Source organism: Budorcas taxicolor, chromosome 12, assembly GCF_023091745.1.
Source record: "Budorcas taxicolor isolate Tak-1 chromosome 12, Takin1.1, whole genome shotgun sequence".
Taxonomy (NCBI): domain Eukaryota; kingdom Metazoa; phylum Chordata; class Mammalia; order Artiodactyla; family Bovidae; genus Budorcas; species Budorcas taxicolor.
This window is the reverse complement of record NC_068921.1, coordinates 58,936,021-58,951,965: the sequence shown is the minus strand read 5'-3', so window position 1 is coordinate 58,951,965 and position 15,945 is coordinate 58,936,021.

The window sequence follows — 15,945 nt, the reverse complement described above, 5'->3', positions numbered from 1 at the left end:
GCCTTTTGTAAAATGAGTGTTTCATGGCATTGAACTCCCCCTTCACCAAAACCTTATATATTGACCTTCCCCCAGTGCTGCTTTGGAGCAGTCTCTCAGAGCTATGCAAGATGTTGCCTCCTGGGCAGCAGTCCTCATTCTACCCCAAATAACTTAATTCGCAAAATAAATAAATAAATAAATAAATAAATAAATTCCTCCAAGCTAGGCATCAACAGTATGTGAACAGAGAACTTTCAGATGTTCAAGCTGGATTTGAAAGGCAGAGAAACCAGAATTCAAATTGCCAACATCCATTGGCTCATAGAAAAAGCAAGACAATTCCAGAAAAACAAGTACTTCTGCTTCATTGACTATGCCAAAGCCTTTGACTATATGGATCACATCAAACTGTAGAAAATTCTTCAAGAGATGGGAACACCAGACCACATTACCTGCCTCCTGAGAAATCTGTATGCAGGTTAAGAAGCAACAGTTAGAACCAGACATGGAAAATGGACTGGTTTCAAATAGTAAAAAGAGTATATCAAGGCTCTTTATTGTCACCCTGCCTATTTAACTTACATGCAGAGTCAGTTCAGTTCAGTCGCTCAGTCGTGTCCGACTTTTTGCGACCTCATGAATCTCAGCACACCAGGCCTCCCTGTCCATCACCAACTCCCGGAGTTCACTCAGACTCACGTCCATAGAGTCAGTGATGCCATCTAGCCATCTCATCCTCTGTTGTCCCCTTCTCCTCCCGTCTCCAATCCCTCCAAGCATCAGAGTCTTTTCCAATGAGTCAACTCTTCGCATGAGGTGGCCAAAGTACTGGAGTTTCAGCTTTAGCATCATTCTTCCAAAGCAATCCCAGGGCTACATGCAGAGTGCATCATACCAAATGCTGGGCTGGATGAAGCACAAGCTATCAAAATAGCCAAGAGAAATATCAATAACCTTAGATATGCAGATGACCACTTTTATAGCAGAAAGCAAAGAGAACTAAAGAGTTTCTTGATGAAAGTGAAAGAGGAAAGTGAAAAGCTGACAAAGTAATGTTTGTGCTTTTTAATATGCTGTTTAGGTTAGTCATAACTTTTCTTCCAAGGAGTAAGTGTCTTTTAATTTCCAACCTAACAAGTGTATTTTAAGGACCAATCTAAACAGCATATTAAAAAGTAGAGACATTACTTTGTTGACAAAGTTCCATCACAAAGCTATATTTCCAGTAGTCATGTATGTATGTGAGAGTTGTACCATAAAGAAAGCTGAGCACTCAATATTGATGCTTTTGAACTGCAGTGTTACAAGACTCTGAAGATTTCCTTGGACATCAAGGAGATCCAACCAGTCAACCCTAAAGGAAATCAGTCCTGAATATTCATTGGAAGTACTGATACTGAAACTCCAATACTTTGGCCACCTGATGCAAAGAACTGACTCATTTGTAAAGATCCTGATGATAGGCAAGATTGAAGGCAGGAGGAGAAGGGGATGAGAGAAAATGTGATGGTTGGATGGCATCACTGACTCAATGGACATGAGTTTGAACAAGTTCCAGGAGTTGGTGATGGAGAGGGAAACCCGGCATGGTGCAGTCCATGGGGTTGCAAAGAGTCAGACACACAACTGAGTGACTGTACTGAAATGAGAGTTTTGAAAGAACCTGGGGAAGTTTTATAAAGAGAAAGGAACAGACACGCTTTCTAAAGAAGCAGAAGGCTTGGGAAGTCTTCTGAGATCAATACAATTGGACATAGATGGTGGCCACCCAGTCTAGGCCTTGGTGAAAGAAAGTGAAATTGAAGTCACTCAGTCATATCCAACTCTTTCCCACCCCATGAATTGTAGCCTACCAGGCTTCTCTGTCCATGGGATTTTCCAGGCAAGAATACTGTAGTGGGTTGCCATTTCCTTCTCCAGGAGATCTTCCTGATCCAGGGACTGAACCCAGGTCTCCCGCATTGTTGGCAGACGCTTTACCATCTGAACCACCAGGGAAATCCTGCTTTAGTAAAATGTTGATTTTATTCTCTGTGATTGGACACCATTGAAGGATCTGAATGAGGACTAATGACCTAATAATAGGCTGATTTAAAAACTAAATTTATTGAAAGTAGTGCTTGAAAAAACACTGTTTTTTTAATCTTAGCTCATCTTTATTTATATAAAGTTCTTTGTTATGGCATTTTAATAATCTATGGTATTTTAACTGGAAAATCAGGTGTTAACAGTTTCTATTTAAAGTTTCCAATCTTTCATTTTTAGCATAATAGAATAATTTATTGTTTTTATTATTTTGATAAATATGCCATGTAGATTGAAAATAACACTTATTCTAAAAACAAGCTCACATAAAAAAAAAAGTGTGTGTTTATATACACTGAATATATTATAAAAAGGCAGGATTAAACATTGCATAGTGATTACCTCAATGAGAGGAAGTGACTAAATTAAGTAAGGATAAAAGTAATAATTTTAATACTAAAATAATATTTGATTTTGTATAATTATAAATATATTTTCTATGCTATATCTTAATGTAATATATTCATATTTGCATTTTTATATAGAACCCTGTAAGTATGTTGCCATCCTTGTTTTCATTCTCCTTTCTTACATGGTAATGTGTACACAAGACACAATCAATAAAGTGATACAAAACAAATAAAAAAAAATCTACAGCTCTCCAAGACAATAATCACCTAATAAAAATCAATCTTTTCAAAATTACCCATATACATACATTTTATATAATTTAAAATCTAACTTGATATTATGCATTTTTACTTAATATTATAATCATTTTTCAAATTTTATATGATTTTTAAAATATATGTTATTTGTGTGAAAAACATTGAAAATATTAATTTTATTAGGAGAGTTTGCTTTGGATATTGTTATTTGAATATTGTTTTATAATCATAAATATTATTTTTCAATAATTAAAAGACCTTTGAGTGCTGTTTATTCTCTCTTAATAATAAATAATTTAAATAAATGTCAATTTTATGTTTTGTATATAATTATCACCTTTCATTTATCTTTGTCAGTTGTGTCTAAACCAGTATCTGCATTGCCTGGCTGGAAAGGTGTCTTCCATATACCTGCTAAATGAAAGAATCAATGAATGAAGATAGTGTACGTATCTGTATTTTTCTATGAAATGCCATTGGATTATCTCTTGAAACCTAAATGGAATTTCTTATATCACTGACATTCTCACCCAAGAATTTAACCTTATAGAGCATTACTTTAAAAGTACTGTAGTATATACTTACTTTGAAGCTTGACAGTTCTATATTGACATGTTTCAGATCAACCAATATAAACAAAAATATCGATAATATGTGATTATATTGTTGCATTGATAATGATGATGACTTGCACATTCTTTCTATCTGAGAATCTTAAAAATATATTTATTATACAATATCACTGATCTTTGAGGTAGACAAGGATAATTTAATAAAATATTTCTTAGAACATCTTCTGTACACTTGATTTCCATGCACAAAAAGACTGCTTTTAATTTGCAACCCAAGATATGTCTTTGATTGGACTGTAATTTGCATTCAGGAATTCCATTATAGATATCTATGATAAACATGGTTGTTTCTAAAATGTTTGAAGGTTATAGAAATAAGTTCAATAAAGAAAGGCTTAAGAAAGTACTTCTAACATGGTTATTTTAAAACTGGAATGACTACAGGCTGAAGGTAAAACTCATTCAAATATACTGAACAATATTTTCATCAATGAAGTGAATAGCTTTGTCCTTTAGAAAATCAGAGGACAAAAAAGTGAATTCAATTTAAGAACACTATACAAATTTTCCATTTAGTCTGAGTTGTTTAATGTTTGAGTTTGTTGAGCCTGCAACCTTGAAAAATATGTAATAAGGAAAACTCCAAAAATATGTTTTTATCTCTGATGAATTATGTGTAAACAAGAAATAGAATAAAATGGATTACAAGGTTCTTTTCCATTTTAAAATTCTATGCTTCCTGTTCAGATTAAAAATGTCATAATTATAAATCTCTTTTTTTCTTCTTTTTTAAAAAATGCATTTAACTGGAGGGTAATTGCTTTACAGTTTGTGTTGGGCTATTCCATACATCAACATGAATCAACCATAGGTATATATACGTATCCTCTTGCACTTCCCTCCCATCTCCAACCTCATCTTACCCTCTAGATTGTCACAGAACACTGGATTGAGTTTCCTGTGTTGTATAGCAAATTCTCACTGGCTATCTGTTTCACATATACTGATGTATATGTTTCAATGCTGCTCTCTCAATTTCTCACACCCTCTCCTTCCCCCACTGTGTCCAGAATCTGTATTCTGTCTGCATCTCTATCACTGCCCTACAAATAAGTTCATCAGTACCATTTTTCTAGATTCCATATATATGCCTTAATACATGATATTAGCTTTTCTCTTTCTGACTTACTTCATGGTGTATAGCAGGCTCTAGGTTCATCCACCTCACTAGAACTGACCCCAATGGCTAAGTAATATGCCATCGTATATATGTACCACAACTTCTTTATCCGTTCATCTGGGCATCTAGGTTGTTTCCTTGTCCTGTCTGTCGTAAATATTGCTGCAATAAACATCGGAGTACACGTGTCTTTTCCAATTCTGATTTCCTCAAGGTGTATGCCTAGTACTGGGGTTGCTGGGTCATATGGTAGCTTTATTCCTAAATTTTTAAGAAATCTCCTTACTCTTCTCCATAGTGGCTGTATCAATTTACTTTCCCAGAAACAGTGCAAGATGGTTCCCTTTTCTCCACGTCCTCTCCAGCATTTATTGTTTGTATTTTTTGGTGATGCCCCATTCTGATGGGTATAGGTGATACTTGATTATAGTTGTTGTTGTTTTTTTTAATTTTTATTTTTACTATATTTTACTTTAAAATACTGTATTGGTTTTGCCATACATTGACATGAATCCACCACGGGTGTACATGCATTTCCAAACATGAACCCCCCCCCCCCCACCTCCCTCCCCATAACATCTCTCTGGGTCATCCCCATGCACCAGCCCCAAGCATGCTGTATCCTGCATCAGACATAGACTGGCGATTCGATTCTTACATGATAGTATACATGGTACAATGCCATTCTCCCAAATCATCCCACCCTCTCCCTCTCCCTCTGAGTCCAAAAGTCCGCTATACATATCTGTGTCTTTTTTGCTGTCTTGCATATAGGGTCATCATTGCCATCTTTCTAAATTCCATATATATGTGTTAGTATACTGTATTGGTGTTTTTCTTTCTGGCTTACTTCACTCTGTATAATCGGCTCCAGTTTCATCCATCTCATCAGAACTGATTCAAATGAATTCTTTTTAACGGCTGAGTAATACTCCATTGTGTATATGTACCACAGCTTTCTGATCCATTCATCTGCTGATGGACATCTAGGTTGTTCCCATGTCCTGGCTATTATAAACAGTGCTGCGATGAACATTGGGGTACATGTGTCTCTTTCAATTCTGGTTTCCTCGGTGTGTATGCCCAGCAGTGGGATTTGTATTTATCTAATAATAAGTGATGTTGAACATTTTTTCATCTGTTTATCAGCCATTTGTGTGTCTCCTTTGGAGGAATGTCTGTTTAGGTCTTCTGAACATTTTTGATTGGGTTGTTTGATTTTTTGTTACTGACCTGCCTGAGCTCCTTGTATATTTTGGAGGTTTATCCTTTGTCAATTGCTTCATTTGCAATTATTTTCTCCCATTCTGAGGGTTGTCTTTTAATCTTATTTATAGTTTCTTACAGAGAAGACAATGGTACCCCACTCAAGTATTCTGGCCTGGAAAATCCCATGGATGGAGGAGCCTAGTGGGCTGCAGTCCATGGGGTCGCTAAGAGTCAGACATGCATAAGCGATGTCACTTTCACTTTCCACTTTTATGCACTGGAGAAGGAAATAGCAACCCACTCCAGTGTTCTTGCCTGGAGAATCCCAGGGACTGGGGAGCCTGGTGGGCTGCAGTCTCTGGGGTCCCACAGAGTCGGAGACAACTGAAGCAACTTAACAGCAGCAGCATAGTTTCTTAGAGATCAATCCTGAATATTCATTGGATGGACTGATATTGAAGCTGAAGCTCCAATACTTTGGTCACCTGATGTGAAGAACTGACTCATTTGAAGACTCTGATGGTGGGAAAGATTGAGGGTAGGAGAAGAAGAGGATGACAGAGGATAAGATGGTTGGACGGCATCACTGACTCAATAGACATGAGTTTGACTTGGCTCCGGGAGTTGGTGATGGACAGGGAAGTCTGGCGTACTGCAGTCCATGGTGTCGCAAAGAGTTGGTCATGACTGAGGGACCCAACTAAACTGAACTGATAGTTTCCTTTGTTGTGTAAAATCTCTTAAATTTAATTAGATCCCTTTTGTTTATTTTTGGTTTTATTTGCATTACCCTAGATGGTGGGTCATAGAGGATTTTGCTGTGAGTTATGTCAAAGAGCATTCTGCATATATTTTCCTCTAAGGGTTTCTGGTTTTATATTTAGGTCTTTAATACATTTTGAGTTTATCTTTGTATATGCTGTTAAGAATTGTTCTAATTTCATTCTTTTATGAATAGCTGTCTAGTTTTCCCCGTACCACTTATTGAAAAGACTGTCTTTTCTCCATTGTATATTCTTGCCTTCATTGTCAAAGATAAGGTGCCCATAAATGCATGAGTTTTTCTCTGGGATTTCCATTTTGTTCTATTGGTCCATATTTCTGTTTCTTTGCCAGTACCATACTGTCTTGACTGCTGTAGCTTTATACTATAGTTTGAAGTCAGGAAAGTTGATTCCTCCAGCTCGTTTCTTCTTTCTCAAGATTATTTTGGCCATTCAGCTTCTTTTGTGATTCCATATGAACTGTGAAATCTTTTATTCTAGTTCTGTGAAAAATGCCATTGGTAACTTGATTGGGATTGCATTGAATCTGTAGATTTCTTTGGGTAGTATAGTCATTTTCATAATTTTAATTTTTCCAACCCAGGAATATCATGTATCTCTCCATCTGATAACCATGTTTCTTTACTATAGATTTTAAAATAATCTTTTACTATTTTTCTAAAATGTAGCAAATGCCAAATCAAATGCATGTATGCACAATAGCAAAACATGTTATTAGACATTTATATTTATTTGTAATCCTGCATTATTTAATTATAAGAAATGCTGTTTTGGATAACAGGACTTTTCAGTACACATTTATAAATATATACATTCATATAGAAACATTTTAAGCATTACATGGTTTTCATTGTGTATGTATATTGACTTTACCTAAGCAGAAAAGACCTCCAAGAGTCAATAATAAGAAATAGATATCTGCTTTAATACCATAAGAAAACCACATGGTATAAAGACATTTTGTTTCTCCTTTTAATGTATATAGTAAAACTTTACCTTATAAGTGCATCATCCCCAATAATGTAGGTACTTTGAGGATTTCTATAAAATTAATGATTTCATTGACTGAATACTTCAATGTGACATCTTTGAATTCTTTTTTTCCATGCAGTAGTATAATTGCTAGGATAAATGGAGGGCTTAACAGTTCTTTTCTTAATTCTATTAAACTGAAAATTGGAAGGCTTTGTATGGTTATTCAGCACACAATGACATTTTTTTTATTACATTGTCATCAGATTCCTCCTATGAACTAATTAGGCTCACATTATTCTTGCATTCAAAAATAACTGTTTGATAAAAGAGTATAGAATTCTACATTTTAGCCAGAATGTTCTGAACATTTTGACTTCTTTTTGTGGGGATAAATGTCCTTTTCAATATAAAGATAGTAAAAGTACATCTTAATAGAGACACACATACACATTCACAGTGACAGAGAGATGAGTGACATGAAAGGAAGTAAACTGTTTCCGTTTGCAGCAGATATGGTATGATATGTAAAAAAATAAATAAATAAAAAATAAAAATTCCATCACAAAAGGTAACAAATTCAGTAGTTTGCAGGATATAAAATCAGAAGTCAGTTGTATTTATTACTACTATACAAACAATAAACAGAGAATTTTTAAAAATAATTCTATTTACAATTGCATTGAATGGAATAAATACCAAGGAATAAATTTAATTGATGAAAAGACTTGTACATGGAAAACTATAATACAGCAATGAAAGAAACTGAGGAAAATGGAACTAAAAGATATTCTGTGCTCATGGACTGAATGAATTAATATTGTTAAAATATGCATACTACCCAAATGAATGCAATCCACTCAAAATCCCAATGCATGCATGGTCAATTCACTTACAACAAAGGAGCCAAGAATATACAATGGGGTGTTTATTCTCTTTTCAATAAATGGTGAAGAGGAAACTAGACAGCCAAAAGAATCAATCTGGATCCATATCTTATAGACTCACAAAAATCAACTCAAAATGGATTCAATGTCTTGAATTTAAGATCTGAAACTGTAAAACTTCAAGGAGAAATCATAAAGGGTAAGCTCCTTGACACTGATCTTGCCAATAATGCACTGAATGTGACATCAAAAAGCAAAAATAAACAAGTAGGACTATAGCAAATTAAAAGTTTCAGCACAGCAAAGGGAATCATCAACAAAATGACAAGGAAACCCATGGAATATAAGAAAGTATTTGTAACTCATATATATGATAAGGAGTTAAGGTCCAGAAAAATAAGCAACTCATATAACCCATAGCAATAAAAAGACAGTGCAATTTACTATTTTTTTCCACAGAAATATACAAATGACCAACAGGCACATGAAAAGCTATCCAGAATCACTACTCAAGAAAATGAAAATCAAAACCAAAATGAGGTATCCCCTCACAACTATTAGAATGGCTATTAGCAAAAAGATAAGAGAGAACAAGTGTTGTTAATGAGGAAGTAGAGAAAAAGGAACTCTTTTGCATTCATGGGAGGAATATAGATGGGTGCAACTACTATGAAAATAGTATGGAGCTTCCTCAGACAATGAAAATAGATCTACCATATGATCCAGCAATGTGCCTTCTGGAACTGTTTCCCAAGAAAATGAAAACAGGGTCTTGCAGAGATACTTGTACTGTCATGCTAACTTCAATGTTATTCAAAATAGCCAAGATATGCCAACAACCTAAGTGTGCATCAACAGATAAATGAATAAGGATGCAGTGCATATATGTATATATATATATATATATATATATATATATATATATATATATATATAATATAATCTATCCCATGAAATTATACACTATATAATATATATAATATATCCTATGAGATGAGCCATGAGAAAGGACATCCTGCTGTTTATGACAAGAATACAACTTAAGAGCATTGAAATATAAGTAAGCTAAATAAGAGAAAGACAAATGCTGCAGGGTATCACTTATATATGGAACCTAAAAAAAACAAATTTGTAGGTACAAAGAGTAGAATGGTTGTTACCAGGTGCTGGAGGGTGGGAGACAAGAGAACTTGATCAAAGAATACAAACTTCCAGGTATAAGTTCTCAGCATCTAATAGTGATTACAGTTAATAACACTCTATTGTATACCTGAAAATACATTATTCTCTCTACTGCTCAGAGAATAGACCTTAAGTTTTCTCACCACATAAAGAACTGGTGATTATGTGATAGGATAGAGGTGTTAGCTAACTCTATGGTGGTAATCATTTTGCATATATAAGTGTATCAAATCATCAAGTTTTATACCTTAAATTTATGGAATGTTATTTGTCAGCTGTATCTTTATAAACTGAAGAGAAAAACTCTGTACTTTAAGTGGTTATATTATGGGTTAAATGAGATAATGCATAAAAATATGCTTCATAAAATATATACTGATACAGATATTAAAAGTGTTAATATTATAATGGATCTCAACTTCCCACTATACTTTGATAGTTCTCTTTAAAAACAACATTTTGAATATTTTTACTGAAAACAAAATACCCATCTTTAGATATTTGGAAATAATCTGCTGAACTTGTTATTAAGAAAACTAACTTTATATCACTTTAAAAAATAATAAATGAATGATAAACTAGCTTCCAGACAGGCTGAGAGTGGAAAACTGTGATTATGGACATGACTGAAATACACAAATTCTACTATTTCCAGTTTCATTGACTATATGAAAAACAATGGGGGGACACCGGGTATCGGTCTTGGAAGCTTAAAGATAAATATACGTTTCACTGAGAGAGCCAAAGGTCCTGTGAAAATGAAAACCAGAATGGAACAGGGTTTAAGCCCCTTGTACAACAAGCATTTGGCTTTAGCAATATACAAAACATAAATACATACCACCTGGAAGATATTTGATGAAAATTCATTTTAGAGTGATATTTACATTCAGTAATAGTATGAAAAATTCTGTTAGGAAGAAGGAATTATAAAAATTTAACTCATTTAGACTCAAACTCAACATCTTAAATCTGACCCAAATTTACCCTTTCAAGCCTGCCTCCTACCTCTGAATCCTAAAAACATTGTGAATGAAGTCTGTGATTCTTTAACTATACTTTTATTTTTGCTACTTATTATATTCAGAAAGAAATGCCTTTTTAGTTCAACATTTCTCTACTAAAATTCAAATCTTAGAAGTCTGTCTTCTAAAATATAGAAAATGAAGAAAACATTATAATGGGAAGGAACATTAAAGTTTTCCTATTCAAATTCATAATAGAAATTAAGTAAATTTTCTATAAATGTAAGTCAGTAAATTGTATGAGGAAAAAAGCAATTTTAGGACACAAACCCTGCCATATTTGTTATTTTTTATTCTCACATTCTTTGGAAATTATCCATTTTATTGGTGACAAATTGTTTCCTTATTGATAGCTGAAACCCACAGAGAACTCTGACACCTAGCCAACTGCATATATACTTTTAATTTGATTAAAATTGATCATATTACATCAATTTCTAACTGTTTTATTAATTATGGGACCTATGTTCAGAATCAGAGCCTCTTCTGAACAAAATATTCTGATGTCTTATGTTGAATGTGTTATCTCAGCAGGGAATTCAAGAGAGAAAAGAGAAAGGAAAAGAGAAAGAAAAATGCACAAATAGAAAAGAGCACACATTCATATAGTTGACTATTGAGTGTGAAAGCCGAAGTTCCCCCCAAAACAATCCTTTTCAAACATTGGAAACCTTCAGACCTTTATGAGTCAGAGAAGCCAGGCCAGACTCAAGTGGGTCCACATGAATAGTCTTGGGATATCTGGGATGTTCTGGAATAACAGCATGGTGGACCTCACCATCATTCCTTGTTGAAAAATACTACTAATGCCTTTAGGAAAGAAAGTCGAATTGCTCAGTTAAACAGAGCATTGTCTTGCTGAATAGATTGTGACTCCAGTCCTCAAACAGAATTACACTGTGAATATGCAAGTTAGAAAAAGTCCAGCTGTGTGAATGTGACAAGATAGAATTTTGATGGAAATTCTTTGTCCTGATGTTTACATAGGTGGTTGAATTTACCACAGATGCAATGGCTGCAAGCAATATCATGGGATTTAGTGGGCTTCCCAGGTAGCTCAGATGGTAAAGAATCTACGTGCAATGAAGGAGACCAGGGTTCAATCCCTGAGCTTGGAAGATCCCCTGGAGAATGAAATGACATCCCATTCCAGTATTCTTGCCTGGATAATTTCATGGACAGTGGAACCTGGTGGGCTACAGTCCATGGGGTCACAATGAGTCAGAGATATTTAAGTGACTACCAGTGATCTAAAATAGATGATGTAGGAATCACATTCTAATAATGACACCGAAATTTCTGGTAATTTTCAGGAATATATTCCTGTTTTTCAGTATCTAGGATAGCTTACGGCTGTAATAGTTATTTAACAAACAAACAATTCTATAATATTAAATGCCTTGGGTGAGGAGAGTAGCTCCATTAATAACCCATAAATGAAAGTAGGTTTGAACTCTCACTCTAATACATGTTAGAATAAAAAATCTCTGACCATTTAGAGCCTAGTTGAGGTAGTGATTTGGTTTTTGTACAGAATTCACCTGTTATATCAATTGGTCTACTTGACTAAAAATATATTTGCTCTTCTTGTTGTCTTCAAGAGTCTAAAATATTAACATTCAAGATATTCAATGTATTTGAACCAAAAATGATGGGGAATTTTTCCAAAAAATTTGAAGCAGTAACATAAGATGAAATCCATTAGCTATTTCAAAAAGAAACACACAGGCACACAGATATCCTGGCTCTAGATCATTTGGGCAGTAGCTTAGGAAGGGGGAACATTATTTATGTTTTCTGAACTATTTATCTTGATGCTTCCTGGTGAAAACAACAACACATCCCAAACTAACTTACAAAGCACAGATGGGATTTTCCTCATAATTCTAGTTCATATATAAAACAAATCCTTTTGCTTCAGTCATCAGTATCCTTAAAGATTTTCAATAACAGACAAATACACTAATTGTTTTCAAGGGGAACATATGTTTGAAATGCAGTACATGGTTTTTGAGATGCTGTTAATCATTACAAATATCTCAAAATGGAATAGGATATCAGATTCTTTTCATATCCTAGAAATCATTGATTAGTTCAACAACTATTAGAAGTGAGAGCAATGTTGGATATGTAATTTTGCTTGGAATATCAAGAAATTAAAGTCAGAGTTTAAATAGTTCAGGAACATTTATGTGGATAAATGGTAACTAAAATGGGACTGGGTCTTATGTTTCTGACTAAGGTCTAAATACTAACCTGCTATAAATAATTTGTGTTTATTTCAGTTGAGTCTTATGATAATATACTAATTACTGCCTTCATGCAATAAATAGAAGTGAATTATAAATGTCATTTGGAGTAGGAAAATGGATTAAAAGTGAGTAAAATAGGACAAAGATGATACTTGAGTTAAAAGCCATATATATTAGCTTTTTATTACTTAATTAAAGAGACTTGAGACATTCCAGGGAAAGGAATCATACTGAGAAATTGCTACAGATCCCGACAAGAGTGATGGTCAATGGACCCAAAGAGAGAGATTTGGTTCTTCTCAGGATTCAGAGCACTGATGACAGAAAATACAAAAGAGAATTCTGATCATGAGTTTGAGGAAAAATAAAGGAAAAAAGTAATTTTCATTTAACTGAAAACAGCGCACAGTATTGTTCTCTCCCTTTTTTAAGAAAATAGTCTGAAACAGTATATAAAATTTTTCTGAATTTTAGAATCTAAGAATAATTAGAAATCATTGAATGGGGCTTAATGGGACTAGAATTTTGAGATCTCCCCTATTCACATTTTGAATTTCAGGTTCTTTCATACAAAATCATTTTCTGAAACTTTTGAAAGAATTTTATATCATCAAACATACACAAACTTCATGAAAACAGAAAATTAGTAACTGTGCTGTATCACTTTACCGCATATGTATCCATATATCCACATTCAGACCAAATGAAACTAAAGCAGCTTTCCTGTTTTTCTTCATGTTGGAACACTATTTAATATAAACTTCTGCAGAAAATAAATTCATAAAAAATACATATCTTTTAGTAAAAATGTATGACTAACTTGAACAATGTGGACATTTAATAAATATTTAAGAACATTAGTGTATTAATAGTTATGCTATATTCTTTATTAACTAAATAAATCTGCATGCATTTCATTAAATGTGAATATTATGCATATGTATATATCCATAAATATATGTATATATGAATACATGGAGTATTAAGAGAGGAGAGTGACCATCTGTGTCAGATATTGTTTAGAACCTGAGTAAGATGAATAAAGTGTCCAGTGAATTTGGGAAAGTAGAGATTTTGCCCTTGAAAATAACAAGCCAAATGAGGAGACTTTGGCTAGATTGGAGTAATGTAAAGAGAGAAGTTGTTGATGAAACATGGTTATACGTGGAATATGCCCTGAAAAGATGCATTTGAAAAATAGTGTGGTTGCTATATGGTAGTGAGTTATAAACATTTTGGTCTGTTTAGGATTATTTTACTGTCCTGTAGGAAAATATAAAGATATTTCTACTTCATTTTGGATTTATGACCCATTTTACCTGTTATTATTATTTTTTTCTTTGCGACTTCATATACATCTACTTAGTTATATGACATTAGACAGCTTCTTATTTTACAAAGGTGAATCCAATGAGGTAGATTGTTAAATCAGTAGTTTGTCTATAGCTTAAAATAAATTGTTTAATTGAGTTGATCTCTATGACAACTGCTCGTCATTAAGTTTTGTCAGCATTATTTAAGCTATTGGGTTAATGATAAGTAGCTAATAGAATAGACTGGTTAATGGGATTCTTGGTCACCCTTATCTGACTCATGGATATGTGGCTTTGTTATTTGAAATTACAGTTAAGCATCTGACATAATTGTTCCTTGACATACAATATAAACACAATAAAATCTGCTCATATATATAGATACTCAGTGATACTGTTCATCCTTGATAGGCATGTTTTCATCATCATTCATTTTATGAAATACATTTCATTTGGCACCAAATCACACAGTGTGGAGAGAAAAGGAAAGCATTTTAGTATACATATTAATGCACTCAGCAACAAAGAAAAAGTATGCAAATCAACAACACAATGCTATATTTTCCAGGAGGCACATATCTTCAGTCATTTAAATCCATTAGAAGTACCCTAAACATAATGATTTCATCTTATGCCTCTGTAAATTATGATGATTATAAGACACAGCAAAGATATATATTGTATATTCAAATAATTCCTACTATATTTATATTAAACACTAGATACTGTTTAGAATATATGACCTAGTTTTCAGACAGGTCAACTTTCTTCAATAGTGTCTATATGATACTGATACATCCACACTTAACAGTTTTAGTGGATTAACTGTGTATGACTAGACTTATAAGGTTAGGAATTGCAAGTGAGTAATATAAAAATTCTTATAAAATAATTATAGACAAAGGAGCTTTGATTGTAAAAGTTAACAAGCTGTTAATTATAAATTCTAAATGATTTTTTCCATCTGTGAGGTGATCTTTAATGTTGCTATTTGAAAGAAATAGATGCATCAAACACATTGTTTCTGTTATTTACACAGACTACATTCCTGCACTTTTCATTATTCCATTCACAATAATCAGGCTTTTATCCCATTTTGAAACTGCCTCCATTGAAACTGTTATCAGGTTCATAGCAACTTCACTAAGCCAGATCTGGTGACTAATTCTAAGCCCTCCATTTACTGGACTTTCAACTGTATTTGGCACTGTTTATACTTATGCATCCCTGGAGAAGGAAATGGCAACTCACTTCATTATTCTTGCCTGGAGAATCCCATGGCAGAAGAGCCTGGCAGGCTGTAGTCCTTGGGGTTGCAAAGGGTCAGACACAACTGAGCAACTAAACAACAACATACACACACATCACTTCTTTCTTCCTATAATTTACTTTACTTGGCCTATGGGGCACCATTGTATTCCTTTCTCCCAACGCCATCCCCTTTGCTAGTTCCTTTTCTTCCCTGCCTATACATTTCTGAGCTCCAAAGCTTGACTCTGATGTTTGTTCTGCAGATCTAACCATTTCCCTGAACTAGAAACTCACTTATCAAACTGTCTGCCTCTCTTCAAAATTTTAATATGTAGTGGTGTCAAAAATGGATTTTATCCAAAATAGAACTTTTGATCTCTCCCTCTAAGCTGTAAAAGACAAGGTATCTGAAAACAACGTCTGGTTAAATGTCATATACAAAGTACTGACAATGGAACCTGGAATACAGTATTCAAAGAAGAAACACTAAAGCAAATAAACACAAATGACAGAAAACAGAGACATGACCATTTAAATGCAGTAACAGTCATGTTTTGAAATAGTATGAAATCTATTTCAATCCACATATGTGGTGTGGAGGCAGGGTTCAAAATAACAAAATGATTGGCAATTGTCTCAGAG